Source organism: Parus major, chromosome 15 (assembly GCF_001522545.3).
Source record: "Parus major isolate Abel chromosome 15, Parus_major1.1, whole genome shotgun sequence".
In the NCBI taxonomy this organism is placed as follows: Eukaryota; Metazoa; Chordata; class Aves; order Passeriformes; family Paridae; genus Parus; species Parus major.
In genome coordinates, this window is record NC_031784.1 from 8,852,853 (window position 1) to 8,880,202 (window position 27,350).

Here is a 27,350-nt window from a genome sequence, read left to right on the forward strand (position 1 = left end):
AATACATCAAACTAACTTGCTTAACTCTCCCACTGCAACACTTTCAGGTACAGAGGGAAGAGGTTGATAGCCTTACTTGGGGAGAAAAGGGAAAGACTCCTTCTCTAGGCATCAGGAAGTATGGAATTGTCTTCTGGCACTGCTGTCAATCCTCCACAGAAATCAATAATCCTTTATCACAGAATGGCCTGGGTTGGAAGGGACCTTAAATATCCTCCAGTTTCATCCCCCTGCCATGGGCAGGGAACCTTCCACTATCCCAGGCTGTTCAGAGCTCCACCTATTCCTTGACAGAAGCAGGAGGGTGTACCCCACTGGAATCCCCTTGTGATCCTACACATGTGCCCTCTTTCCAGGGTGCTGTGTCAATCCAGTGGGAACAGGGACACTTGGTACAGGGAAGAATTTGGCTTCAATGTCATAGAGGAAGAGCAGTATCCATATTATCATCTTTTGGCTCAGGTAGCCCAGGGACTTGTCACTTCAAGGTGGGGCCCTCAAAGGGGACTTGGTAATCTTTATTTTCCCAAAACTTCAGCAGTCAAATTCAGATTATTTTTTTTAATGAGATGAGATTTTTGGCTTAGGTTCCAGTTAAGCTAATGTGGAAAGCTACACATCTCTGGAGGCTTCTAGAAGCACTTCCAAGGACTGAAGTAAAATATTGAGAAAGCCAGAAGGGAACACTATACCCTCCTGTGGAATTTATCCTACTTTAATTTGGCTCTAGGCACCCAAAGCCACAAATTTGGCAATCAAGTAAGTGGGTGGCCAGTCCAACACTTTCAGAGTAGCAGCCACTGACCTCAGTTAATTTTCATTCTACAGCTGATCCCTTTCTACACTCAGCCATTCCACCCACGTCCTGATTTTTATCAGGCCTCCAGTCTTCCAAAGAATCTCCCTCTGAGAGCGAAGCAGGACCCATTCTTCCCCTAGACTTAAATGTGTAAGTGAAACCAAAGCAAGCAAAAGGAACGGGGCACCAGTGGCATTTGCCTGCGGGGCTGGAGCCGAGGGCCTGTGTGCAGCAGGCCTGCTGAAGCATTAGCTCCATTTGCTTTTTGTTTCTTAGTCCCCCACACCTGCCTGCCATTTAGCTGCCTCTGAAGGCTGGCCAAGGGACATCAGATCAAATAATAAAAGCCACATTGAAGCAGTGTTTCAGCTGAAACAGTATGAGTGGAGGCGAGATGGGGCTTGGAAAAGGCTCCCTCTCAAAGAGCCCACACATACATGCGAGAAGGTCATTAACTCGTACCTTGTGCTATCTTTGCCGTCTCCGCTCCCTCTCTCTCAATTATTACATCAGAAGGAAATGAGAGAGCACTTTGCCAAATACTAATGGACTTGATGTTTTCATAATCTCAAGTGCACAACAATCAGAGCTGTTTATTTTCCAAAGAAGATGGGAACCAGGGGAGGAGGCTGAAGACTGTGCCACTCTGTTAAGGAGGGGAAAAAAAAACCTTAAGGTCAAGAACTGAGACTGAAAAACAAGCATCTAGGAACACTTTTGCTGTTGTTACAACTGTAGCACTCATTTCTGGGGAAAAGGTAGTGAGAGTGGTTAGATACTGTCCTGTCCCCCTGGCCACTGCACAGCATCCGGCAGCAGGGGTCCAAGTTGGCAGAACACTTTAAAGTCCTACTCCAGCTTGAACTCAGATACTTTAGTGCGCTTTTTTATATCTGAATGTAATGATACCATTACATATTTGTTTCTGAACAAGAAACAGTAGTGAAGAGTAGCGAGAACCATTTTTTTCTGAATGAAACATGCTCATGAGACAAGATGTGACAGCTGACAGGAGGGGTCTCTGCAGCGACATGAAGGAGTCAGTTCTGTTTCTTGTTCTCAGTAGCCAGTTTCCCCTCAACTAGAGCCTGTGTGAAATCCCAGGTTTTGCTTACAAAGGGAGCTTAGTAGGATACTTGTGCATCCTTAGATCTATGTTGGTGACAAACACTGGAATTTCCCCCAAGAGCCAGCTAGGACTGTAAGGCTTCTGTCCTGGAGTGACCAGGCTGTTCCCCTGGCAAAGGACTGGCATCCCCCTGCGGTATGAGGACCTATGGAGGGCATTTGGTTTTACTAAGTGAGCCCAAGTAATCAGCAGGAAGATAAGGACATTTTGTGTTCTTCCTTGCTGCTCAGATTTTGGAAGCTTCTGCCTTTGACAGGGGTTTTAAATTCTCAGTACCCTCTGGAGTGTGACAGACACCACTGACAGGAACCTGCATAGGGGCTGATGTGGGAATGACTTACCCAGTCACACCAAAACTGACTTATCAAAGGATCCCCCAAGAGTGTCCTCCACTCTCACGCATCACCTTTCAAAGATCATAACCAGAACAAAGGCTTTGTATAATTTGGGAGTCTTTGGGCTGAACTGTGGCTTAAAAACTTTCCTGGTGCATGCAGGTACTTACTGATCCCTATGATCCAATCCCACTAACCATCAGCCATTTGTCCAGACAGGCAAACGTTCCGGACCTTTAACTGGGTTAAGAAGCAAAAAGGGCTCTTAACTACCACTGTTCAAGTATTTTTCACCCTCTTAGCAGTTAAATTCCAGGCACCTTCTATATCCGTGCTGGTGCTGTGTATAAGATCAGAAGTTTTCCCGGTAGTAAAATAAAGGGCTGCTTCTCTGAGGAATGAGCATAACAAATGTCAAGCAGGGAAAGTTTCTGGACCCCATGTTAAAAATCAAAAGGCTGTTTCTAAATGGTGGACTGGACAGGAGCCGGGGCAGTGGAGGAGAGGAGCGGGTGCCGCTCCTGTGCCGTCAGCTCCCGGGAGGTGTCGCCGCAGCCCAAGGCTCGAGGCACCAGGACACACGGGCTGCGTCCTCACCTGCTGTGTCCCCACTGCCCCGGGACACTGGCTGAGGGGACACCTCAACCCCAGGAGGCAGAACCAGACTCCAGTGACACCTCCTGTGTGATGCTCTGGCAGCAGCAGGGCTGAGGTCCCCCATTGCCAGTGCTCCCTGTGCACACCTGGGGCTTCACCTGCAGCAGGGCTGAGGGCAAGGGGCTCTCCCTGCTGCCGGCTGGGTTATCATCCGTGGGTGACCTTTGTGCTAAAGCCTAATAAATGTTCAAAACTAGAGGGATTTTGGATTTGGTCTAACAAAAAACATGGAGATTATGCATAAGGAGAGATCTGATAAAGAGCTGCTTTACTTCTATTAAAGAAGACATTTTTTAAGAGGCTTTCACTGAAGACATGGTTGGTGTAGAATACTGGGACTGTGTCCTCACAGTGGAAGGCAGTATTTGGCATCTTATGCACCATATAATTAACTTGATTTTTGGGCATCTTAAGTGCCATTAGACTTGAATGAGATGTATGCAGCACTTGTTTGTGGTCATCAGAGGTACTCCTTTGTTGTACTTGAAAATACAACAGAGGCTCAGCACTGGCTGGTCTGGTGGGGGTTGCAAAGTACAAACTGGGCACCACTGGACAATGTAGTGTGGGGACATGTAGCCACACACACCAGACTGAGATGTTTTCTGTACACCTCTGATGCAGGAATATTTTGGCACCAGCTTTAAACTTGTATTATATCCCAAACTTAAATCGATTATAATTTGGCATACAGGAAGAGACTAATGTAGCTGAGATGGAAGTGATTATTATCCCTCACATAAAATTTAACTGTATATAGGAATATTGAATAGGGATGAGCTGCCTGCGTCACTCTCAGAAAAAGGAAACATCTCAGAATGCAGAGGCCATACTTAGTGGGAGGGAAGTTAAATAAACCCCAAAGAATCCAAGAATGCTAACACAATCCCAAACCACTGGGGAGTTACTCTAATCCTTTGGAGTTGAGAGCTGGAAACATACCTCATCTATGAAGTACATCATGAGTAGAAAGTCCATCCTCCAAAAAGAATCAGATGCCCTGTGGTCCATATGGGTCCTCCTCGTGTACTCACTTATGTGCTACTCCTTAGAATCTCATGGAAATCTTTTATTCAATGAAATCAGTCTTCTCCCACTCCCTAGTGGAGTGTTCCTTCAGTCACAACTAAATGTTTCTTTACAATTCCCACTAAAAAGATTGTGTTAATGACAAGGAGAGGCAGATGCAATCATCAAGGGCTGGGTACATGGGCAGCAAACAGGCTTACAGGTAGGTGTGTGCAAAAATACATGAGAACTGGGCCATCCCACACCTGCTCTGGATCTGTTCTCTCCCTGACTCTGGTCTCAGGCAACCCAGCAATGTTAAGTGTTTGTCCTGTTTGTCCTTCACACCTACTGGTGACCCCTTCAAACCACCTTGTTTGCTGTTTTCAGATTCCTCCTAAGTTTTTCTTGATGCACCATTCAGTAGTTCTCCTTCTAGGAGTTACACTTGCATTATTAGTGCTCTGAGCTTCCTATTAACTTCACCCCCATTTTTTTCCTCTCTTAAGCATTTAAGTACATAGGTCAGGCAGATACTTGTTTCACTTTAAGCAGTGGCCACGGGCTATTTGATGATTTGGGTTTATACAGTGCACACTGACTGCCTTAGTACCTGTGATACATGGTAAAAGCACAAATTCTTCTGTCAGAAACAGGTTTGTGATTAAAACAAATGAATGTACACTCAAAGTTTTCTTCAATGCTAGCTAGATGAAAGCTGTCCAGCTCAAATAAGTCAGATTCTACCTTTCAAAACTTTCTTTCTCCTTTGTAGAGAGTGTGGAGTGTTAGTTTCTGCTTAAACCTTTTATCAGAATCAGCAGTGAGGGACAGTAGTGTGGTTTTTAGTCCTTTTGTCTCCATCTACTTAAGATCACAGTGGATTTTTTTACATGTTAGAATTTTCCTCCTAAAACTTCTCAAGGCTGGAGAACTTGAATTACTGAAATATCACTGAGTGATTACTGCCCCTCACTCAGGACAATTATGTAGCCTTAAAACCTTGTTTACACTGTTTTATTTGGGTTTTTTTACATTGCATCCTCTCCACTGTAAGTCTGTGTCTATGTAAAGATGCCCTAGAAAGGCCAACTTCATAGATCTCAATGTGGTGATAAAAAAAGGTTAAACTTGTAAGCAACCAATGTAATTTCTCTCAGCATTAAACAATTCTCTCACCACTCAGATGGTCAAATACCTGTACCCTTTTCTTACCACGTTGCTGGGCAGTGCAGGATTCTCCTGTTTGCTGGGACTCCACAGGCTGTGCCTCTACATGTGGTCCTCCTGCATCATGGGATTGAAGGGGAAAGAGGGGAAGGGCTGATCCAGCTGTAGGACACTGAAGTTGTATCCATAAACTACTCCTGGACTGGAAAACAGAAGTTAGGGTACCTTAGAACACGAATGGCCTATTAGAAAATACTACTCTCAAGAGAGGAGAATATTATTTTCAATAGTTATCCCTCACCTGCAAGCTTTGGAGTTTGATAGATTTTAATTCAAATACTTTTAATGAAGTTACACTCCTGGGTGAATAAGGCCCACAGAAAGACTGTCTCTCTCCAAAACGTGTCAGTACAAGAGTGGAAATGATGAAGAGAGGCAATGATAGCTACAGATGTAAAAGAAAAATGTGTAGTGGAAGAAATGTTGGCAAATACTCTGCAGCCTTTTGACAGCTTTGGAACAGTGTTGTCCAGCAGCAGCATCATCCATCAGAAAAAATATCTGAAGGTCACATTTTCAAGCCTCCCAGAGCACTTGAATCTAGGGCAAGTGTTATGGGGACAGATCCAGGTCTGCTACTCTGCATGGCATTCTTCCTTTTGTGCATCACCATGGTAAACAGAGAGGGTTGCCAGGAGCCTGGATGCATTGTTTGTGTCAGTCCCTCATCCCCTCTCCCCCTCCTTCCCCAAATGCTTTCTCGTTGATTAGTTACTGAGTAGAAGGGGCTCCAGTTACCATGCAGCCTGCCGTCCCTCCTCATTTTATTGGACTAATATCCCACCTGCAATGATAAGGTTTAAACTTGTTTAATCTCCCAGCTTAGCTGTGGTGTTTTAATATTTTTAAAATGGTTGTTTCAGAAAAAGGGGGATTTAAACAGGTTTTGAATAAATAATAAAAGCCCTTCTCACAGGTTGCAATGCAGGCTGGGAGGCATGAACCATTTTCATCAGGTCAGATTTCACATTGGGTTATCCCAAGGTGGCCTGACTTTGTGGCTACAGATTTACAATGGAACAGTCAGATGCAAAACAGTTTATGGAGGAGAAACTGCTTTAATAATGCATTTCCTGCTCAGCAAACAGCAGATACAATGACATTCATAGAGAATGGGAGAGCGAACAAAGTCTCAGAGGAAAGAAACCAGTTTCTCCCCAGAGTTTAATAACTTTTTTTGCTCCTACAATATATTTGGGGAGATAAAGAGACATCAGAATGCACAGCTTTGAAGTGAGAAAAAAGGTTTGCACATCTCAGGCTTGATAACCTGGAGCTGCATCTCCATTGTTTCAAATCTAAGGGAAGGGAAAGAGGTTCTCATTTCATGGTGAAACTTCACTGGCATAAACATGGCTCTTCAATGACATAAACAAGGCTCTTTGTCTGGAATAATCTGGATAAAGTGTCTTGTGTTGATGTGTAGAAAACCTTGGTTTGTCTCTCACTCTTTGTTCCCAGGACTGGGAATGCTGTTTTCAGCCTCAAGAGGAGCACTGACAAGCTCCTGACTTCTCAGAGCCAAGCTGAAGTTGTAACACTAGGCCTTCAGGAGAGTCTTTGCTCTCTCAGTCCAAGCCATTGGGATGCACATCAGGCTTCCAGGAGCACATGTGTAGGACCGGGATTGTAAAGCCAGAAAAACAAGGTGAGACTTCTCTAGCTTTGTTCAAGACTTCTCGTGCACACTTAGGCACAATTTGTGTGGAAACTGGAGTAAAATAAAGCACAGTAACTAAAGCAGGGGTGGCAAAAGGCTGCTAGAAAGGAGCCCACTGATCCATGGCTCAGTTCCAGAAGAGCCCAAGGAGCACCAGCTGAATGATCTCGGTGCTGTCCGGTTCTTTTCCTACGGCTGCAGAAAAGAGAAGGTGGGCACAGAGCTGTTTTGTACAAATACTGTTTATATTATTTCTGTCAAAAACAGTAATTCAAACTGATACCAGAAGGGAACTTGGCTGTGGTCATCTTCAAGTGAAGGGGGAGCCATTGTGTCTCAAAGATGGGTTATGCCAAGCTCTGAGCTTGCACAGATGAATTTGCAAGTGCAGCTCATAAACAGATTAGCTCTGAGTAGCTCAGTTGCCCCTGCCACTCCAGATGGGCTCCTTCCTAACCTGGTGGAGAAGGAGAGGGGGAACCCAAATCACTTTGGGGTGGCAAGGGGGACAGGGAAGAGGATAATGCCTTCATTGGTAGATAAACTCCTCTCTGACATAGCTAAAATTACCTTTGAGCTCCTAGCTCCCCCAGGAAGCTTTTATGGACAAAACAGCAAATAAGAGCAATTTACTTCACAGCATATAATCATATTTCCCGTATTCTCCTCTATTTGACATAACCACAGGGCAAAAACATGTAAAATCTAGATGAGATTGGGTAAATACATAATAATAACAAACCGCTGCCTCCATTACACCTTCTATTTGAGGGGAAAGAGGCTGTTTCAGCATGATTTCAAGCGCTACGTTAGTTTTGTATCACCTTGAAATAGTGAAGTATTATCCCTATCTTTTTTAGCAATGCCATAGAAGTCAAGTAGTAACTTGCTACACACACTGCTCACTCTGTGAGAAGCCCTGTGGGCACAACCTAAATACCCTCAACTGCAGTTGTCTGCCTCGACATAAAAGCATCCTTCCTCAGCAAACCAAACAAACCCCACGCCTAAATTCTTTATGGAAAGATGTGATATTGCAGGCTGAAGGTGATGTATAACATGGAAAAGATTTTTTTAAAAGCAAGAGTGAAAGAGTGAAATTTGGACTCAATTTTTTTACTAAAATGAAAGCTGCGAAAGAGCTGAATCTGTCAATGAAAAGATATTCAGATTACTTTGAGGACCCTTAAAGGGGTGGGGCTTAAAACATCAATATTAAAGTGGATCTTGAATGTCAGGACAAGCAAACATCCTTCCATAGGTTCAGGATATTACAAAAGAGAGCCATCCATCTCTCTGGTCATCTCATGTGCATGGAAAAAACACTTTCTTAGAGGGCTCTGTGCTAACTAATGAATTTGTTTTTCAGTTCCTTGAATGTCAGTTTTTACTTGAAGGGTACCGAAGGGCAAACATACAGAGTTCAAACTTGTTTAGGAATGAGCTGGAGTTTGATTTTAGTAAAAGAAAGGTCTGGGCAAGTGTTATTTGGCTTTTAGCTGTAACATCACTAAATCAGACCACACTGCAGGAGAGCCCTGTAGTTAGTCTGCCACTAGATACCTGTCTGAATACAAATCACTCCTGCTAATTGTCAATAAAACAAAGATCAGTATCATATTTATTACATGTGACTTTTCTGAGGCAAAATTTCACACGACAGTACAGGCTACTGTGGTACTTTCATCTGTTCTTCCACAAGGTTTTATGCTCAGTTTTTCAGAGTATACTCATCGTAGTTGTCTGGTTCCAGGTCATACAAATAAAGATAGATAGTGGGGTTTTTGTTTTTGTAGGTTATGTTTTTGGTTTGGTTCCCTGCTATATGGCTACTGCTGAGCTATGCAACAAGAACCTCACTGCAGGACAATCCCAGGTGAATACCACTTCTGATGCTCACATGTATGATAGACACAGTCCTAGCCACAGAAACTAGAGATCAATTCAACTTGTGGGAATTGGAATCTGCACAAGTGGGTCTAGAACGCTTCCAGTCTGGTCTGCAAACTGTTTATCAGGAGCCAGCATGGCTCAAAACAAAAAGGGAGCAAACCCAACGGAAACAGCCATTTGTGAAGCAGTAATTACTCCTTGTTTAAGTGGAAGGTCACTGGAGGAAAGCAGTGCCTAGAATTGGGAAAGTGACAAGTGCTGTTCACTGAAGTACTGCGGCAGATTTTTTCTGGCAGTTGTTTGTACCTGGGGTACCTAGCTTTGGCCAAGGCTTTGTTGTGCTGGCTAACTTTGTTTGTGGGGCAGCAGTACAGGCTGAACCACTGATATAGCTGCCTGGAAAGGTTAATTTGAACAAAAAATAGAGTTATTTGCTTCAGCTGATGATCCAGCCATGTGAATCACTGTACATACATGTAATACAGCTGATTTCCAGCAGCTCAGATAAGCAGCTTGGAGTAATGGGATGGAGGAATCCAGAGAAAGATCTGCTTCACAGGAGTTTGCTGATGGTGGAAGGATGCTGTGAATGTACCCTTTTAATTTTTAGAGATTTGATCTGCAAATCTCATACTTCAGGAGTAAATCCTATTCACAAAGATCTTGTAAGATATTTGTAACAAAGAGCCAAGACTTAAGCTTCTGCATTAGAAGAGCACTTTTGTTCAGATTTTATATTTAAAAATACATTAGAAACAAAAGTATATTTTTTCAGGTAAAACTAGCCCAGTGCCCTATGTGTCAGATGCTCTGCATTGTTTCCAAGGAAGCAGCTGTTCCCTGCCAGCCCTCAGTGTCCTCAGGTGCAGGACATACATATAATTTGCTCTTATACCTCAATCAGTGAACAAGCAGAAAATAGGACTAAATTAATTTCTCTCGTTCCTTTCCCCTCTGTCCTATTTTTTACAAGAGCCTTTTAAAAATGTTGCTTACTAAATGATTATGCACAGCAGGGGTTTGTAACAACCTCATCTTAACTCAACTACCTCTGCCCTTGCTGTGGAATGATTGGTTGCCTTGGCAATTTTCTCCATGTGGCACACAGGAGCTACAATTACAGTGCTTTTCTCGGTAGTGATCCTCTTAGCTCCCTTTCTTAGGAGTTCATGATAAGGAGACACAAAATTATATATATAATGGATTTTATTGCTCCAGCCTTCTGTCTCCTTCAGTCCTGAAGGAAGCAAATCTGCACTATCTAAACCTGTTTGCTCTGTAGCAAGGAGAAAAAAACCCTGTTTGTGTAGGATGAAGGACTGTGTTAGCTGGAGGTCACAAGCCACCTGAGGTGATAACTCTGAGTCCCACATAAACCCTCAGGATTGGAGCAAGAGCTTTTTGGGGCCACTCTCCAGTGAGAAGGGAGCATTGTTCCATATTACATTCCATAGGCCTCAACTCAAATATGCTGTCTTTGCAAGTGAAATGATGGCAACTTGAACTGCTGGCTCTGCAAACTCAGGCTAAATGCAGATGAGCAGGACTTCACACTGAAATGGGAGGGGGAACTGCCTCAGCCTCCCTCAGCTTTATAGACCAAGCCTTGTAAACTACACCATCACATATTGTCTGTGTACATAGTTACAAGCAAAACTAAAACCTGTGTCAGCTCTGTGACATCAGCAAAAGATTCAGTGATAAAAATGCACTATTTTCTTGACTATACTTGTTCTTTGGGGGTAACAGGGGACTTTAAAATAATAAAAAATAAAAATAAAAATAAATCTGTCCCTGATTTTGAGTATGACTGGTAACAGAGAGGGAGAAAGGCTGCCCAGTTAGCAGTCACCTAATAGAGCATTAGTTTAGGGAGAAATCTAAGGACAACACTAGGTTAGTTTTACCTCTGCTCTCTGTAAGCAGTGGATGGATGCACAGAATGGTATATGTTATTTTATATTGCTCCATCTACATGTGAGCCTCTGTACTGCACACCTGTGAATACCTGAGGAAAGACATGTGGCTTTCTTGCTGCTGAGGTTGGTAGGCTCAGGGAGGAAGCTGTTCTCACCACACTCAAACTGGGGGGCTTCACAACAGAAATGCTTAATTGCAGCTGGCATTTTGGACACTCTCAGTGCCTGTGCCAGTGGGCACTTGGCTGATGAGAGACATCCCTTCTGACATGAGTAACGTGAAAACTGCAGAGGAGACTGAAATGCTGAACTGCTGGTTCAACAATTAAGAACCTAAAAAAAATTAAGCAGTCCTAAACAGTTTTGTTCTAACTGCTAAAACACAATCAAGCAGAAGACGGGTTTCCAATTCTATGCACATGGCTCTCCTCATTTTCCCTTCCCCTTCCCCCTGTGCTGTCAGTGTGACCACAGATGTACTCTGCTCTAAGAGGGCAGCCACCAGCAGCTGCCTGAGATGCCATCGTTAATTAAAGTCTTGGTTATCAAGTGCTGCTCAGATTCAGGAAAGCGTGAGAAATGCCACCTCTGAGAGCCACGAATACAGAACTATCTCTCAACCAAAAGCACTGATACTGAGCACTTCCAAGCAGATCACACAGATGCTTGGCACACACAAACCAAATTCAAATATGACTTGAAGGAACAAAACTCTACCACCACCACAAGCTCTTAATTCAACTTAGAAGCTACATGAAGATTTTAAGAAGGAGCTCTTCTTGCACTAGATATTGTTTTAGTACCTTTTGAAGAAGAAAAGAAATGGCAAGGTATTAATCTGATTTGTTTTGTTGACACAATCAGTAATTTTCCCATTTTGGACCATAGGAAGCCTCTGTGCCTCTGGTTAAACAGCAAACAGGATACACAGCTACCCTTGACTTTCTTGTCTCAGCACACCTCACATGGGTGTGAAGCCCACTTTGCTTTTTCTTTCAAGAACCAAGAAATCCAATAGAATAGTTGGAACAGGTTTCTGCTTCAGCAAGGACCCAAGCTTGTTTTGGGTCAAACAAGGAGTAGCATTAATCCTCCACTTAATTGCAGCCCCCTTCAGGGCAGAAATTGGCAGCAGTTTAATGTGATGGAGGAATGTTACACATGAACTCAGGACAAAGCAAGGAATGATGTCTCCATTGCAAATGCAGTGAGACATTAATGGAGAGAAGATAATTACAGCTGGAATTTGGAGGGGGGGGTCAGGTTTAGCACCTCTGTACTTGCAAAGAGTGCTGCAGGATGTTTAGAAACTCTGCTGATCTACGTCACTACCTGCAGTGCTGCATTGACTTGGGAGCGCTTATCGTTTATTGCTCTGCAATTCTTTTTAAAATGTATGGAATCTGACAAGATAATATCTTGAGGTGGCATGCAAGCTTCAACTGCACTTCACTAAATCTCAGAGAATCTATGCATCTTTACCTTTTTGCCCTTTTCTTTTTCTCATGTTTGTTGCACAGTCAAAGGAAACAGCTTTTTATGTGAATGATGATTAATAAGCAGCCCTGCTGAAGGGTGACAGAGCTGGTGCTAAGAACAGGCTCCTTTGATAGACACTTTAAAATGTGTTCTAACATGTGAAAATGATAGGCTGTCAAGTCACCATTCAGGTGTACACCGAGATAATAACATGCATTTGAGAAAAATGATAAGGTAAAATACACATTTCTACAGTATGAAGATAAATAGTGAAATACACACTTGCGTGCCTCTATGTAAAGTAAGGAGAAAAAAATAAAAAAAATCAATTTAGAGTGGAATTTTGAGTAGTCTGGACATCTCTATTGCCTTATGCTTGAAATATCATCTTAACTGAGCATGTCTTCTTGTGTTTGTGCTTGAATTAAAGATAAAAAGCATTTGCATTGTCCATGCTATCAAATCTTCCCACACAGTTGAAGGCATCTCAGGACAGGACTTTGTTTAAAGGTTATGGCCATACTTTCAGTATGTGAATTTCTAGGCAGAAATAGAAATGGGACCTTTCTGGAAAATAGAACAATTAATAGGAAGCTTCTAATGAAAATGAAACAGTGGAATGTCTGGTTTGCTTCATATCAACAAGAAAACATCACCTTTCTTATTTGTGAAGAAACTTGACAAGTAGCAACTGAAGTAGTGGACTACTGAAAAGGTAGTTGAATTTTTCTGTTTTTTTTGAAGTATACTGCAGCCCAGAATCCCCTTCCCTGATTGCTACTTTGACCTCTTAAGAACAAAGTGCCCAAGCATTTGAAGTTTAACCTTAGAAACATGCAGTGAGTAACAGGAATTTTCCCATTCCTATTCATGTTGCCATTTTCAAACCTCTGATAAATGTCAAGCCCTCTCCATTTATAAAACGTTTTTCCTTTTGTATCAGGGAAAAACAAAACAAAACAGCAATGCCCATAATGCCAGTGTGAACCATGAAGGCAACTTTCCTCACCTGAGCAGATCACCCTGGGGAGACAGGGTAGATACCCCTGTGTGGAGCTGTTCCAAACTCTTCAAATCCAGCATCAAAGCATCAACCCTCTGGCTTAGAGGTGAGAAAATGATGCCCTGAGGCACAGCTTCTGCATCAGGCAGATAGCAAGCAATGGGCTCGTAAAACAATATTTGAAGAAAGGTAAAAAAACATGAGGGAAAGGGAAGAGTTTCTTATTAGTTGCAAAGTAAGGCTTTTCGATCACAATCTCTGACAAAGAACAGCACTATTTGGACAGTAAATCACTGTGGCCCACTGAGGAACCTGTGCTGATAAGAGCCTGACAGGCCAGGGAAGAGGTTCAGGGCTTGCAGGGAAAATCTTTCATTCCAAACACACAGCAGACCAGCAGAGGCAGGAGGAGCAGGTACAGGCAGGCATTCTGAACAGGAGGGTGAAATGGGATTTCTGCTCTTTCTACAAAGAAGAGAGGCAAACCCCTCTCTGATGCTTTTAGTTGGGAATAAAGAGGGCTGCCTTGAGATTAAGTTTCCTCTACCTATGTCTTCTTCCCAACAGTTCCTGGGTATAGTGACACAATCCAAAATGAAATTGTGTCCAGAGATTCCTCTTCATGCTCTGGGCAGGCAGGTGACAGTGGACAGGTGACTCAGCATGTTGGGCATTTCCTTTAAAACTTAAGAATTTTTTGGACCTGCTTACCTTGCAGTGCATGAATATCATGCTCTTTCTCTTCCTTTTCCCTTCCCACTCTTCTGCTTGTGCACTTAGTTTTGATCCCACAGCAAGAGGGAGTTTAATATATGGTGTAATTTACATTGGCAAGGAGGAAGATTAGAGGAAAAGCAGGCAACTGAGTTTAAGCACTTTCCTCTTGATTCCTCAAACACTGTGTGTTTCACAATTCTGCAGAATTTCTGGGACATATCTGAAATCTGAAAGATTTAAATTCAAAAGGTGACTGGAAAAGAAATTTTTTTAAGAAAAGTTTAATTAATGTCCAGGAGGTTTTCTTGTTCCTTTGCCAATGCAAGGACAGATACAGAAGACTATACTATGCTCTTGACACTAACCTGCACATTATTCCGTTTTAACTATACCATCTTTCCAGGGACTGCTCCACAGCATTAGTGTAGAACCATGCAAACACTCATATATTACTCCTGTTTTCCAGTGTTCCTCTTGTGTTACCATTGCTCTTAAGTTTCAGAAAGCTCCATACAAGACTGGGTGATGAGAGAGAGCCCTCCATACAGTAATTTGGCCCTGAGCCCTTACTGCCAGTCCTGCAAGTGCATCATGTTCCAACAGAGCAGCAGAGAGGCTCAAAACACATTGAAGAGTCTATTTCTAAAATTTTAAGCAATTATGAGCTCATTGAGGCTAATCTGTGATATCTAAAGACACAAATCAGCAATGCTGAGGTTTCTTCCCTCTCTATTTACCTTCCACTGGTCATAGATTCTCTCTGCAGTCAACACCTTGCTGCATCCTGGTTTTTTTTGTATTTTACTACTGCTCCAACTAATCTGGCATTCACATTGTAAGCTGAAATTCACTTGACAACTTTCTTAGTACAGTTGAGGGAATGGCAGGGAGAAAACATACACAGGTGTAGAAGCACTACACTGTGCCACATATGAGTGAAACTACATCGAGAAAGTATTAAACAATATTTTAAAAAGACAAGAAAACCCAATATACACCCAGAGACTCCTATTTTCCTTGTCTCCTTTGGAAAGAGGGGAATTCCAACTCCTGACATTAGAAATAAATTGCCAGCAGCAAGGAGGTACTAACTAGTCTGACACGGTACTTTCCCCAGGAGAAGCGAATCCTGTTGTAGCACCAAGAAACATTCTGACCTCAGGCAACTGATCTTAACAGTTCAGTGTCTTAAATTTAGGGAGCAAGAAGGGAATGATGATAGCACTTGCTCTTCACTGAGGCACTTGCCTCGAGAGGCCTCTCAGTCCCACTTCAGATGAACAAAATCACTGTCCTTCTGTCAAGCACTTAGAGGCACCACAGTTCCCTAACTCCACAGATTGGAACTACTCAAATTGGGTAAACCTTGTAAATGTTCTCACTGGAGACAGTGTCTTGGAGCCACTATCAAATCACACAAGAGGAGTCAGATTGGATTAGATCACAGCTAAATCTATCCCAGTATCCTGTCTGTTACAATGGTCATTAGTGGATACAAGTGGAAAGCTTGCAAGAAACGAGGCAAGTATAAAGTGATCTTGTACCAACCCAGTCCCCCAGGAATTAGGGATTAGATGACTAATGATCTCATAACAGGCTTTCACTGCAGTGAGACACACCTTTCCTACCTCCTAGTCTCTGCTTTGAAACTGCCACCCTGCAGTCAAGATGTCTGCAGAAAAATGCACCTATAGTGTGTTAAGATAGGAAAATTTCTCAGCAAAATTCTCCACATGTTGACAGAAATTAATGTTGAGATGACAGAAGACTTCAGCTGTAGGGAGGGGTTAAAACAAAGTTGAGGGCTTGACAAAGTCTTCATCCTTGGATCTAATAACCTGGCTTAAAAGCCCTCATTTGCCTCTTGACTGAACCCTGGATCTTCTATCTTCCTTAAAGCACTGACACAAGGCTGTTGGATATTTGAGGACAGAGGGATATTTTTGATGCTCAGGTTTAGTTCTATTCCATTTTTTAAAATAAAATATTTAGCCAAGCTAAAGAAAAACTTAAGTACACTGTTCAGGCCACTGAGAGAATTAGATGTGGGTTCAGCCTACTTCAAACAGAAAGCAGGCATGAAACTGGGGTTTCTAAATTCTTTTTCTGTTCCAATTTTCTGGGCTGATCCAGGAAGTCACAAACATGCAGGGTTTTCCCAACACAGATCACATGTATGTGAGAAGATAACAAAATATCCAGACAAGATCCTTCTCTTTTCAAACACCAGTTCCAGTGAAGCTGGAAGAAGACATATTGAGACATTCCTTAAATACTCACATAGTCCTCTTCTGTATATGGTGTCATGCAGAAAAACAAGCTGTTACCCTTGGTGCTTTTAAAAATGTACCAAAATTCAGGTGGATCAAACTGTGCTGTATAACAGCTGGGGAAATACAATGCTATGGCTTCACAGTCAGGTATTCAAATGAAAAGACCTAATTTTACATGTAATTACCTCATTATCAGTTTCTAGAACCTACCTGCCAATTAATCCCCCAGTGTGGGAGGCCCTCATTTGAGGATTGGAGTGTGATCCTAGACAATTCCCCGAGCCAAGTGTGCACTCAGGGATGTCTCTGGTTTGTCTCTGTGTCCTTGTGAGGGAACACATGCCACGACTGTCCTGCAGACCCTGAGAGGCAGGAGCAGGTATAGCGCAGTCCTCCCTGAGCCGTCCCAAGGTCAGGATGCAGAGCCCCTCCGGCAGCCCTGACCTGTCTCACCACGGCACAGATACTCTGCTGTTCTGACAGCCTGGCAGTTCATCACCCAGATGAAAGCTCTGATCTCCCTTGTTTGTCAGCAGAGCTGTCACAGGTGAAATTTTGCAGATTTCCCAAGGTAGGTGAAATATGACTGGGGGGCAGAGGCAGAGGGGAGGGCAGGGAATATGCAGTTATTTAAGTCTTCAAGATGTCTCGGGCACAGAGCTTGGTGCTTCTGTCTGGTTCTTGCCTGTGACTCTACTGGAAGAGGCCTAAGGGACTGCTCTTGGAATTCTCCTGATTGTCAGGGACCAGCTGCTAAGCCAATGGGCTACATACGGATTCCTCATCTCTAGGAGGGAAAAATGTAAGCCCTGTACTGAGCCATCTTCTAGACTTTCAGATTTCTAATGTTCAAGTTAAGGAGTCCCTCTGATCCCTAAACTTTTATTTCCTTATACACTAAATGTTAATTAGTTGTCCATAAAGTGTTAAATTTTGAAGTAGTTAAGAATCTTATAAGCATGGAAATTAGATCCTTGTATATTCTGCAGAGTCCTGACTCAGGGCTCTGAATCTGGTGGCAATTCCAATGGTGTGGTTCAAAGCTCTCTCTCTGTCAGAGTGCAGAATGAGACTTAATTTTTGATGGTGAGTTGTGAATAACACAAAGAACACTAGCTAGTTATGTTGTGGTTTTATAGCAGACACTTGGAAACAACGACAGACCAACAATCATTAGAAGAACTCAAAAAAAACAAGCAGCAGATGTCTTAAGAAAAGCCTAACTGCGACTGATAGTGGAGGAAAGAAAAAACTTACAAGTTTATCAAACAGGAAAACTAGTCAGAGTAAAAGGAAATGTAGCAAGCAGAACTGATCCATCTTTATCTTTCTTATGTACTCCGTAGCTAATCTCACTGGCATTCCAATAAGAAATAGACAGTGCTCTACTTGCACTGTAACTGGTCAAGCATTTAGCAAATAAACAGCAAAAACTGGTAAGTTTCATTAAACAATACATTTTCTTCCTTTTTCTGATGGTATTTAAGTAAATCAGTGGCATGCTGGAAGGGGAGAGAACTTTCATCCTGTCAGTCAATTTTGTATTTAATCCCTTTTCTTGTTTCATTACGAACAGCTAATTTTGTGATAGCCTGAGGATTCAAGGAGGTCAATACATATTGCAAGGAAAGTCAGGAGTCAAAATCTGCTACTTGCACACTGAGTACTTCCATCTTCTCTGACAAAATGTACATGGCATCTACTTGTGTTATTCTAGCACCCTTAGTCCCCTCTTTCTGGTCTCTCCAATATCGATGACACAACAAACTTTCCTTGTGAGGAAAAAAGTGGTGAAAGTGACCAAAATAGATATTTTGGAAGCCTGTGCCAGGTGTCAGTGCAGGAACTGCCTCAAGTAACTGAGCCACAATTTTAACTCTATGAAATAATTTGGTTCAAACAGATCTACTGCCCCAAGCTTTCTTAGGTGGACCTTTTGTTGTGTATGTATTTATGTTATAGCTTTGGCCAGTCAAGCATTGGAGGTACAGGGTTCCTTTCCATGCAGTTCTGGGCTCTAACACCCCAGTCACCAACTTCCTGAGAGCAGAGCAGGGTATTCCCAAAGATAACTCCAGTACACTATTCACAGCATTTATGTGGACGTGATCTTTATTTAACTAATGCCATCAAAGTGTCTCAAAGGAAAATAAAACAGAACGAAAATAGCTCAGGTTCATAAAATGTGCTGCTCTGAATAATGAGGAAAAGATGATGTAAAATGTGCAACCACTTTTTTTTTTCCAAATTTATTTATCTCATCTGTATTTGGAATGAACTGACCAACTGAAATATGGGAAATGACAGCAGAAATGTCTGGAGATAAGGAATGCTCCAGAGGTGAGATTTTCCCAGTGTTCCCTACACAAGCATATCATGAACCCCATTATGAAAATAAACACACCTTTCTACTAAACACTGTTTATACAAAAAAAAATTGGCATAGACGAATAACTTGTAGTTTATGTCAACCAAGATTCTCTTACAGGCCCAGTACCAACAGCTACAGATGAAGGTGAAACAAAATAAAAATTGATAGGACAACTCACCCCAAGGAGAATTCTTCCTAATTGTGAAGAGAGTGGCTGAAAGATGAGTTCAGACAGTACAGAAGGAAATAGGTATCAAAAAAGGGACACATGCAGGGAGAGTTTTGCCAGTTATACAACTTTGCATAAGCTAAGCTTGTTTTTTTTTTTTCCAAGTGAAGTTTCTTCTGAATTGGTTTTTTCTAGTCTTGGGAGCAAATAATCTCTGTGGTTGTGCCAGGACACCACAGAGGGCGACTTTCTCCCCAGCATCCACATAACCCTGGAGCTGGCTGTACAGGGTGAACACTTCCTGGAGCACTCCCAGTTTCCCATCACAGCCCATCAGGAGGGTCACAGTGGAGCTATGGTGCATCTGGAAGGGGTGTCTGGTTTCTGAGGCGAGCGGCAGAAGCGGGACCCCAAGGGAAAGCTCTGTCCCTGACCCCCTTTGCCCTCCCTTGTTCTGATCTTTATTGGGCCGTCTGCCTCGTAGCATCAAAGGCAAAAGCAGGCCCGTGATTTGTCCTACAACAGCTCTATAAAAAACATAATTGCCCAATAACCCTCTGTCTGCAAACCAAGCCATCTTCCTGTTTCTTCTCTCATAAAGGCTATTTGACAAGCCTGTTCCATCAGCTTATAAAAACCTAGAAATAGTTGCTTTCCCTAGAAAGAAACTTCACTGAAAAACAGAAAAGAAACTAATTTACTTTTATATATATATATATATATATGTATATATATATGTGGTATGTGTATAAACACAAATACACTAAGACTTCCACAAGTAAAATACATAAATCACTTAAAACAGCCAAGTATTGGCATGACAAGAAGAGGAATTATTCCTTGCTAAAATAAGGATGCAACTCTACATATTGAATTTTAGTGTCAGAAATGTTCTGTACAAAACCGAACAAAAGTGAGGTGGGGGGGTGTGTTGCTGAACTAAATGGGGAATGATTTAAAAAATGATGTGTCAAGAATTATTCTGGATATCCTGGCATTATTCTGAAGCTGGATACGATCAGAGACCATTTAGAATTACTTTTTTCCTCTTGCTCTCTTAGTGATTGTTTTCCCACATAATAACATTGTTGCAAGACTTACCAACATAAAGGACTCTTCAGCCTTCCTTTCAGTAAGTACACAGATGTAAATTGTCCAGTCACCTTCTGGTTAGTGTAGGGAGTAGCTCATTCAGGTGACATTCTGTCCTCAAGCATCCTTGAGAAAATACAGAGAAACTTCAAATTAAATTGCTATACTTAAGCTTTAAATCTAGACCATTTTGTGCTTCAGCCACTAAAAAGTAGTTTGAAGTAATCCTTTGAATGATCTTGCTCTGATGTTTTTAAAAGATCAGTTATCGAACAACTTGTCTGACTGTCACAGGTTTCATTTGAAATATTGGACATAGATATACAATTAATTTGATTTGTAGTGCTCAGATTTACACTCCTGGCAAATGTAGGAATATCGCATTTTAATTTACTTTCAATACAAAATAGTTGCTTTGATATGCCTGAGAACAAACGCCTTGGGATCTGTTCCTCCCAAATGACGTCAAATATGAATTCCTCTATTAACATTAGTGAATGAAGGATCAGGTCTTCAAAAACGAAATTTATGGCTCCTGCTATGGGCCAAATTTTGATGTGTTTACTTTACCACACTCTGATTGCTGAAATCAATGAGGACAAAATAGGAAAGGTGATGCCAAAGCAAGGGAAGGTCCTGATTTCAGATTTCACTGCTTTAAATCCAGGGATGTTTCAGAACGCTCCGATTTCATACCAGTGTTTTGTGTAAGCAAAAAATCCCCAAATTTGGAACAAGGGTAAACCCACAAACTCTTAAGTGGCCCTTGCAGATAAGACCACTCTGAATAGATGTATACATAGTTAGGGTGTTGAATAATGCCAACAGCTGTAATTTAAAAGTTTCAAATAATATAATTTCAGTCATGGTACATAGGATGTCTCTTCATGTATTTTTCCTAGCTTTTATTCAGTCTTATATAGGAATGAAATATTTCTTTTCCATTCAGTTATCTGTGCTCTGGTTTGTATTCACATAACTAATTGTCTCTGTGGGACTGAATCTTGATTACAATTATCTGTCTCCAGAATTTTATACAGCTGTCAGTTACTGCTGGCTAACAGTCTGCTTCCAACACCCACTCTCTTGGTTTCTTATCATGCACTGGTTCATCTCTCTTCAGGTTCCTCCTGAAATTAGACAAATGACTTGTCAAAAAAGAACTATTTCTAAGCAGTCTCTACTTTTTCTGCATTCTTTCTGTTCAACTCAAGGTCATCTTCACAGGAACTGAGCCCTGCACTTCCACAGAGGATCCCACTGCATCTTTTCAGTAGTTACACTCCTGAACTATCTTCTGCTCCCTCTCCAGGCTCTTTCCTCCACATTGTACCTAATGGAGAAGAAACCTATCTGCAACTTTTCACTAATTTGAAGGAATTAATGTCCCAAGGAACTACATTAAGGGTGACCTGCCTGGTGTGGACCTGTGGCTCAAAGCAATCCAGCAGGCTTGTCTTACAATGTGAGATGATGCAGGAGTCCTACCTGTTTGGTCAAACAATGTATGGCTAGGCTTAAAAGAACTGAAGTCAGTGTCTCCCTCTTTCTAGTGATGTTTCAGCTCTTCTCTCAAATCTTCTTAGTGCTCCCTCTATGTCCTCCCTGAAAAACTATCTCCCTCTTAGATCATCTGAATGATGAATATTCCTGCAACACTTTCAGCAGTAATGCACAAACACTGAGACAAGGCTAAGCCCATCCTATGATGGCAAGATGGCATTTTTGCTCAATGAAGATGTCAAGCAGAGTCTCACATACAACTCACCCAGAACAGTTGACAGAGAGTGACCAGTCACATACCTCGGGCATCTCAGTCTTATTCTCCCTTCTTCCCAAGATGGGAATTCCTCCTTCTTTGTGTCTCCAGTAAACTGTTCAGCAGCCTCCTTCACCCACCCAGTTTGTCTCAGGGACTCCCTAGTGATTTACTCTCCTCTGTGCTGAGGAAAGCTCTCAGCAGAGGATGTGCCCATCTCGGAACCACGCCAGCCCAGATGCCTCCACCTGGGGGAAGCAGAGAACCACACTGAGCTCCTTACTTTTGGAAGGTTCCTGAGTACTCTCCTCCTTCAGGCAGCTCCTAAATATGCCAAACTCCAGGCTTAAAAGTAGTGACAGGTCCAACACGAGCACTGAACAACCAGAACTTGGACTAAAATCCCATATGGAAAGGAATTTTCGCCCAAAAGAGGGACTGGGTTGGTTGGTGTCTTCATACCTCCAATCCATCAATTTTTGAGGGTCTCTCCCAACGAAGAATTAGACCAAAAGGTGGGGTTCCACCTGTAGCTTTGGGACTGATGCAATAAAGGGAAGTTATAAAAAGCAAATGACATGATATTGTCATTTTTGATTACCTCCTCAAGTGGGCAGGGTAGGTTTGTCTGGGCCACCAGGTTGTAACGCTGTATGTGTATGAAGGTTGTGTTACGCACGATTACTTCAGTAGTAATTCCTAACTCTATAGTATTGGAGAAGAAACTGTATACCATTTGTTAGGATATATACTCTTAGTATGCAGTATTTATGTAGAATATTCTACTGACTTCTATTAGAAAAGCAGAAAGGTGTTGGACACAGCATTATGCATGGCAGACGGAATTTTGAGCAAAAACATAGAAATTAAAGTCTGCTCTTAAAAAAATGAATTGATGTGTCAGTGGTGAAAAGAAGTCCATGCTGAGTGGCAGGAACCTATTGTATTAACAGTCTCCTCTGAAGATGCTGGTGCAATACAAAAATAACTTGTCTTGAAATATTAAAAAACAGAATAGTCCACTGTGAGACTGAGATCTGTGGCCCAGCACCTTCAAGCCCAGAGTTTAACTTCAAGCCTCCCTGCTTAGCAACTGTTCAAAAACTTGTTTAAAATGAAGGTCTCAATCCTGCTCGACAAATCTGCATGGTATAAAGTTGAGCTAAACCAGAACCTTGTTAAACAAAATAGGGCTCAGTGCTGGCTTGGCGGTTTGCTCCTGCTGTACAGAACTGAAAGACTCAAAGTAGAAATAGATTAAAAAAACTGTGGAAGAACAAAATTTTCCTCTTGTTCCATCACTCAGGCTCCTAGATATGTTGAAAAATAAACAGCCAGCAACTTTTACAGCAGCGGGACTTGGAGTGTGCTATTGGGAAACCCACTAAATCTTTAAAGGACATACCTTTGGAAATATTTTATAGACACTCATCTCCCCAGCAGGAAAGCTAGTGCTGGAAAGAGACATCTTTAACAAATAAGTAATAGTTTATTAAGTCACTTGTCTCCACAGCAGGAAATAAACTGGGGGGTGGGGAAGGAGGGTGGTGGGGTGACAAAGGAAGGGAAACAAAAAACGTTACCCTTGCAACCCCTCTGCTCCAACAGAGCTGTATTTATTTAAAACACTCTTCTCCTAAGACAGATGGAAAAAATAATTAACCCAGCCACCCACCCCTTTTATTAAACTCCTTTGTGACCACCAGGGATACGATTAACATGGCCACCATAAAAACCCAGTCCCCTACTCTCAAAATAAAGAGAAAAACACAAGCAAGAGTGAGACACCGTGCAGGGCAGGAAGTAAATTAAGAACCTGCCTTTAGGGCAGTGAAATATTTTTTTGAGTACCTGCTGGAAAATTTGACAGAATCACAGTAAAGGGGTAAACATTCCGTTTATCTCAGTGCGGCCTTGAGGACTCCTGTGAGAGTCTTCCTCTTAGACAACCAGCTTGTGTGGAAACTGTGGAAGTGCCATCACTCAACAGTGGAGTAGGGTCAGAGGACACGGTGCCACTTGTGAGGACAGAAGGGCAATTTATAAATTGTCCCACACTTTCTCAATTTTGAAGCTTGCCCAAATCCTCTGATGTTCCATGTACAATCACAGAAATTTTTGGGGTGCTAGATATCTATCTAAATTTTTTACTCACTGGACTTCTCTATTATCTTCCTATTGCTGCTCTTAGGCATTCCATGCCTATGGAATGCCAGGCCAGATTTCCCCAGGAAAAGCTGTCTTCATTTAGACAGTGGAAGTCTAGATTTCTCTAGTTGTTTACACAGCACCATGGCAAACCCAGGTGCATGGATCCCAACCAGCAGGATTTTTTACTCTCTATTACTGCCTTTTATAGTCACCTATATGTCAGCTTGCAGTTCAAACTAGACTCTTGTACAGAAGATCAAGGATGCTCACATCAACCTTCACCCCTTTGTGATAATTGTTCTGGGATCTCCTGAACTCCACAACCCTCCACATCATTACAATCACAGGAAAAACAGACCTTAAACATATCTGTGGCTATACACATGTTCTCATGGGCCAAGTGGTTACAAGACTGGATGAAAAGAAATTAGTAGAAGGTTTTAGCAGGCTTTGCGTGCCTGAGGCTGCACTTGCAGGAGTCCATACTGGGGGCATCACCACACTTAGATACTGACTTTGCTGTGCTACTTCCACGTTATCTTTAGCAATAAACTTGCCCTTTCTGAACATGTGCATACTGACATTCACTCCTGATTGCAGCACTTCATTTGTTAGGATTACCCCAGGCAAGAGGAGATCAGCCAGAATCACTTTGTAGAAAAGGCTTTTCATCATAGCAGTCTGACTAAAAAATGTTACATATTGTGTCTACCAGAGCATAATGGTGATGAGAAGCCATGCCAAATGTGGCAGCCTAGAACTAGAAGCTGCCAGGGTAAAATGATAGTCATCTCTAAGGTTTAAGATCTGTCAGCTTCCCAAACCAAAGATTTCTATTCTGTGATTGCCAAGGAAGTTCCTTGCACACTGTCATCATTATATAAGGAAGCACTGAAAACATTCCGAGTATCTCGTGAGAACACATTCAAAGAAAATTTTCCTCAATACGCTTGATTTCAAGCTGACCTGGAAAGCATTTTGCTCACCTTCTATTAACCACAGCACTGAATATTCCATTCTTTGTCTCTTAAGAAAAACTGGAGGCCTGAGGGCTTAATCAGAACCTGTTCCTGTAGAACATTAGTAAACCCCTGTGCTGTGGTAGATGGTGACAGTGGGAGGATAAAGTAGTAGCAGCTCAACAAAAGGATGAACAAATCCACTTGTATGGACAAAAGGTCTGCGCTGAGCTGTCTCAGTGACAGCTGTTTACAGTGTTCTGTAAATACAGAAAAGAGATACCTGGAGTGCAGGTAAGAGGAAAATGGAACCCATACTGATAATCTGGACTGAAGAAGATGTTCCCATTTTAATAAGAGACTGTTTTAAATAAAAAAAATAAAAAAAAAAAAAAAAGAACAGTAGCACTGTATGGGTCAAAATCTCTCTAGACCCCTTGGTAGAGTGAAGTTTTATTTAGCAAATGGTTTCAAAATACATGACTGAGGAAGAACAGAGGGATGAAGAGGTGGTAACTACTATCCATTTAGGGCAGCAGTAATCAAAATCAGAAAATGATACCTAATATTTACTAGTCTCTCATTTCTTAGAAGAGCCAAACACTACAATACGTGTTGTTACAGATAATGGGGGGTTGATAACTAGGCTACTGTATGTGATTGCAGATATTAGAAATGCTAGACCAGAACAGTGTGGTTCAGCAAAAGGGCACTGAGTCAGGAAACTGCCTTTACTGCTGGCTCTGCCACTGGAGTGTTTTGAGTAAATCATTTTGTCCCTATCTATAAAATTGTAAGGACAAATGGGCTTTCTTTATGACATATTGACATAAATGGATAAAAAGTGTTAAAATTAAAGATAAATGTAATTGGATAGCTTAGACTGGACTTAGAGCATTACTGGAAGGTACAGTCTAATTGGAACTGGGAATATGCTAACTGAGCTGGATGAGGAAGTCCCATAAAAGTATCTTTCATGACTATGTGGAGATGACAGCATAACTTTAATGTCCTGTCTGGTTGGCTTTTATACAGCAACATGCATCCTATTTGACAGAGCTTAGGATACCTTAATACAAATATTTTAGTGGCTAGTTGCTACATTTCTAACTACTTTAAATGCAGATTTAGTTTACATGAATTTTTTTTGCATTCTCAGGGGGCATCAGAAGTCAACATCTGAGTGTTGGGATAAAAGGGAGAGACCGACCTTGCCAGATTTTCAACTTCTGGTTACTGGCAGTCCAAGTATTTCTCCGGCTGCTCTGACAACCAATCTGTTTGTCTGGAGAGCAGTCATGAAACAGTTGATGTGGGCTGGCCCTGCTCACTGCATTTCATCATCACTTGTAGCATTCATCTGCTGCTTGTGGAGATGGATCTCAAATGAGAGATTTTGAGGGGTTTAGTCAATTTCCTGAGTTCTGCCCATCAACAATGTCTTCATTTTCTGCCACTTTTATAAAACAGGCTCAAGTTACAGTAATAGACTTGTTCTGGGTTATTTAGAATAACTACACTGAGCTGCTTCAAGTTTACACTCATGTGGAATCCTGCTGCAAAGACTATGGGGATTGATGGGAATCTTCACTAGACTTTTTATCAGCCTTGATTCTTCATTGTTCAAACCTATCAAAATTTTACCATTCACTTGAATAGAAGCAGGAATAAATGCCTAAAGAAGCTGTAGTTAATCCCTCACCATGTAAATTGTTCATGGATTGGAAAAAGTAACAAAGCAGTTAAAAAAGCAGTCTGAATCCTGTACTGAATGAACGCCATAAATTTTGTATTTAAGTAATTTCATCTAATATTTAACTATGAACTAATGGGTGCTGCTCTCTTGTTTTCTTCTGAAAGAAAGCAATTTCTTAGCTGTATGGCAGTATTGTATGAAAAGGGATTACTGTGTACATGAAGATTTTCAATACTTGGCTCTTACCTAGGCATTTCTGGTAGAGTTTAGCTTCTGTAGGACAAAACTTTGCCTCATTAAAATGTTAAAATGTTCCAGGACTGTGAAATAAACTTATACCAGTTGTAGCTTGGAAGGGTATCAGGGACTGGACTGGGGATGCTAAGGAAAGCTGAACTGCATGTACCTGCACCAAGGTACCTTGATTGCTCTGGGTTTTTTTGATTTAAAATGGGTTTCTCAAACAAGTTTCCCTGTTTGTTTATTGACAGGATTTCCCTTGACAAGCTTCTCTCACTGATACCCAGATCCACAATCCATTCATGCACAGGACACTGGGTTAAATGTGTCATCTGGTGTGATATCTAGAGGGGTTTTTAGAGAAAGTGGAGTTCATATTTTCTTCCCTGTTATTTGACAGGTGAATAACAAAATAATGAAAGAAGATAATCTAAACCAGCACAAACCATGAGTAATGCAGAATCACAGGTGACAGAGGAGGGTTAGATAGGAAAAAAGCATTGCCCATCTTCCATAAGAGAAGGTAGAGGTGCTGTGCTGTCACAAAGTTGCTTGACCTAGTCCTTAATAACTGTGAGGTAACAGACTACATAAGAGCACGTAATATAATAAGATTTTATGGGACACAAAGTTGAAGTTCAAGTTTTTAAAAGCAGGTGATTACAAAATTGAAATTCTCCACCTTAATTACATTTTCATTTCAAATAAAATAGTATGTTCCTGAGTGCTTAACTTCTATACCACAGTGAAGTGGGTTTGCTTGTATTTGGGCAAGTTTAATATATTTCAGTGCTGTCACTGGCTCAACTAA

The 27,350-nt window shown here is 41.7% G+C and overlaps 1 long non-coding RNA gene across 2 annotated transcripts in view; it reads right to left on the bottom strand.

Annotated features, from left to right (window-relative positions):
• LOC107211681 overlaps positions 1 to 27,350 on the bottom strand; it is a 48,287-nt gene that overhangs the window by 7,562 nt on the left and 13,375 nt on the right. The window contains exons 2-3 of one of the 2 annotated variants that reach the window (XR_001524268.1): positions 19,744 to 19,860; positions 6,233 to 7,013 (exon numbers count right to left, since the gene is read on the bottom strand). This is a non-coding gene — a long non-coding RNA (uncharacterized LOC107211681). Of the gene's footprint in view, positions 1 to 6,232; positions 7,014 to 19,743; positions 19,861 to 27,350 lie in introns of those variants that run through there. The other variant, XR_001524267.2, reaches the window with a different exon arrangement.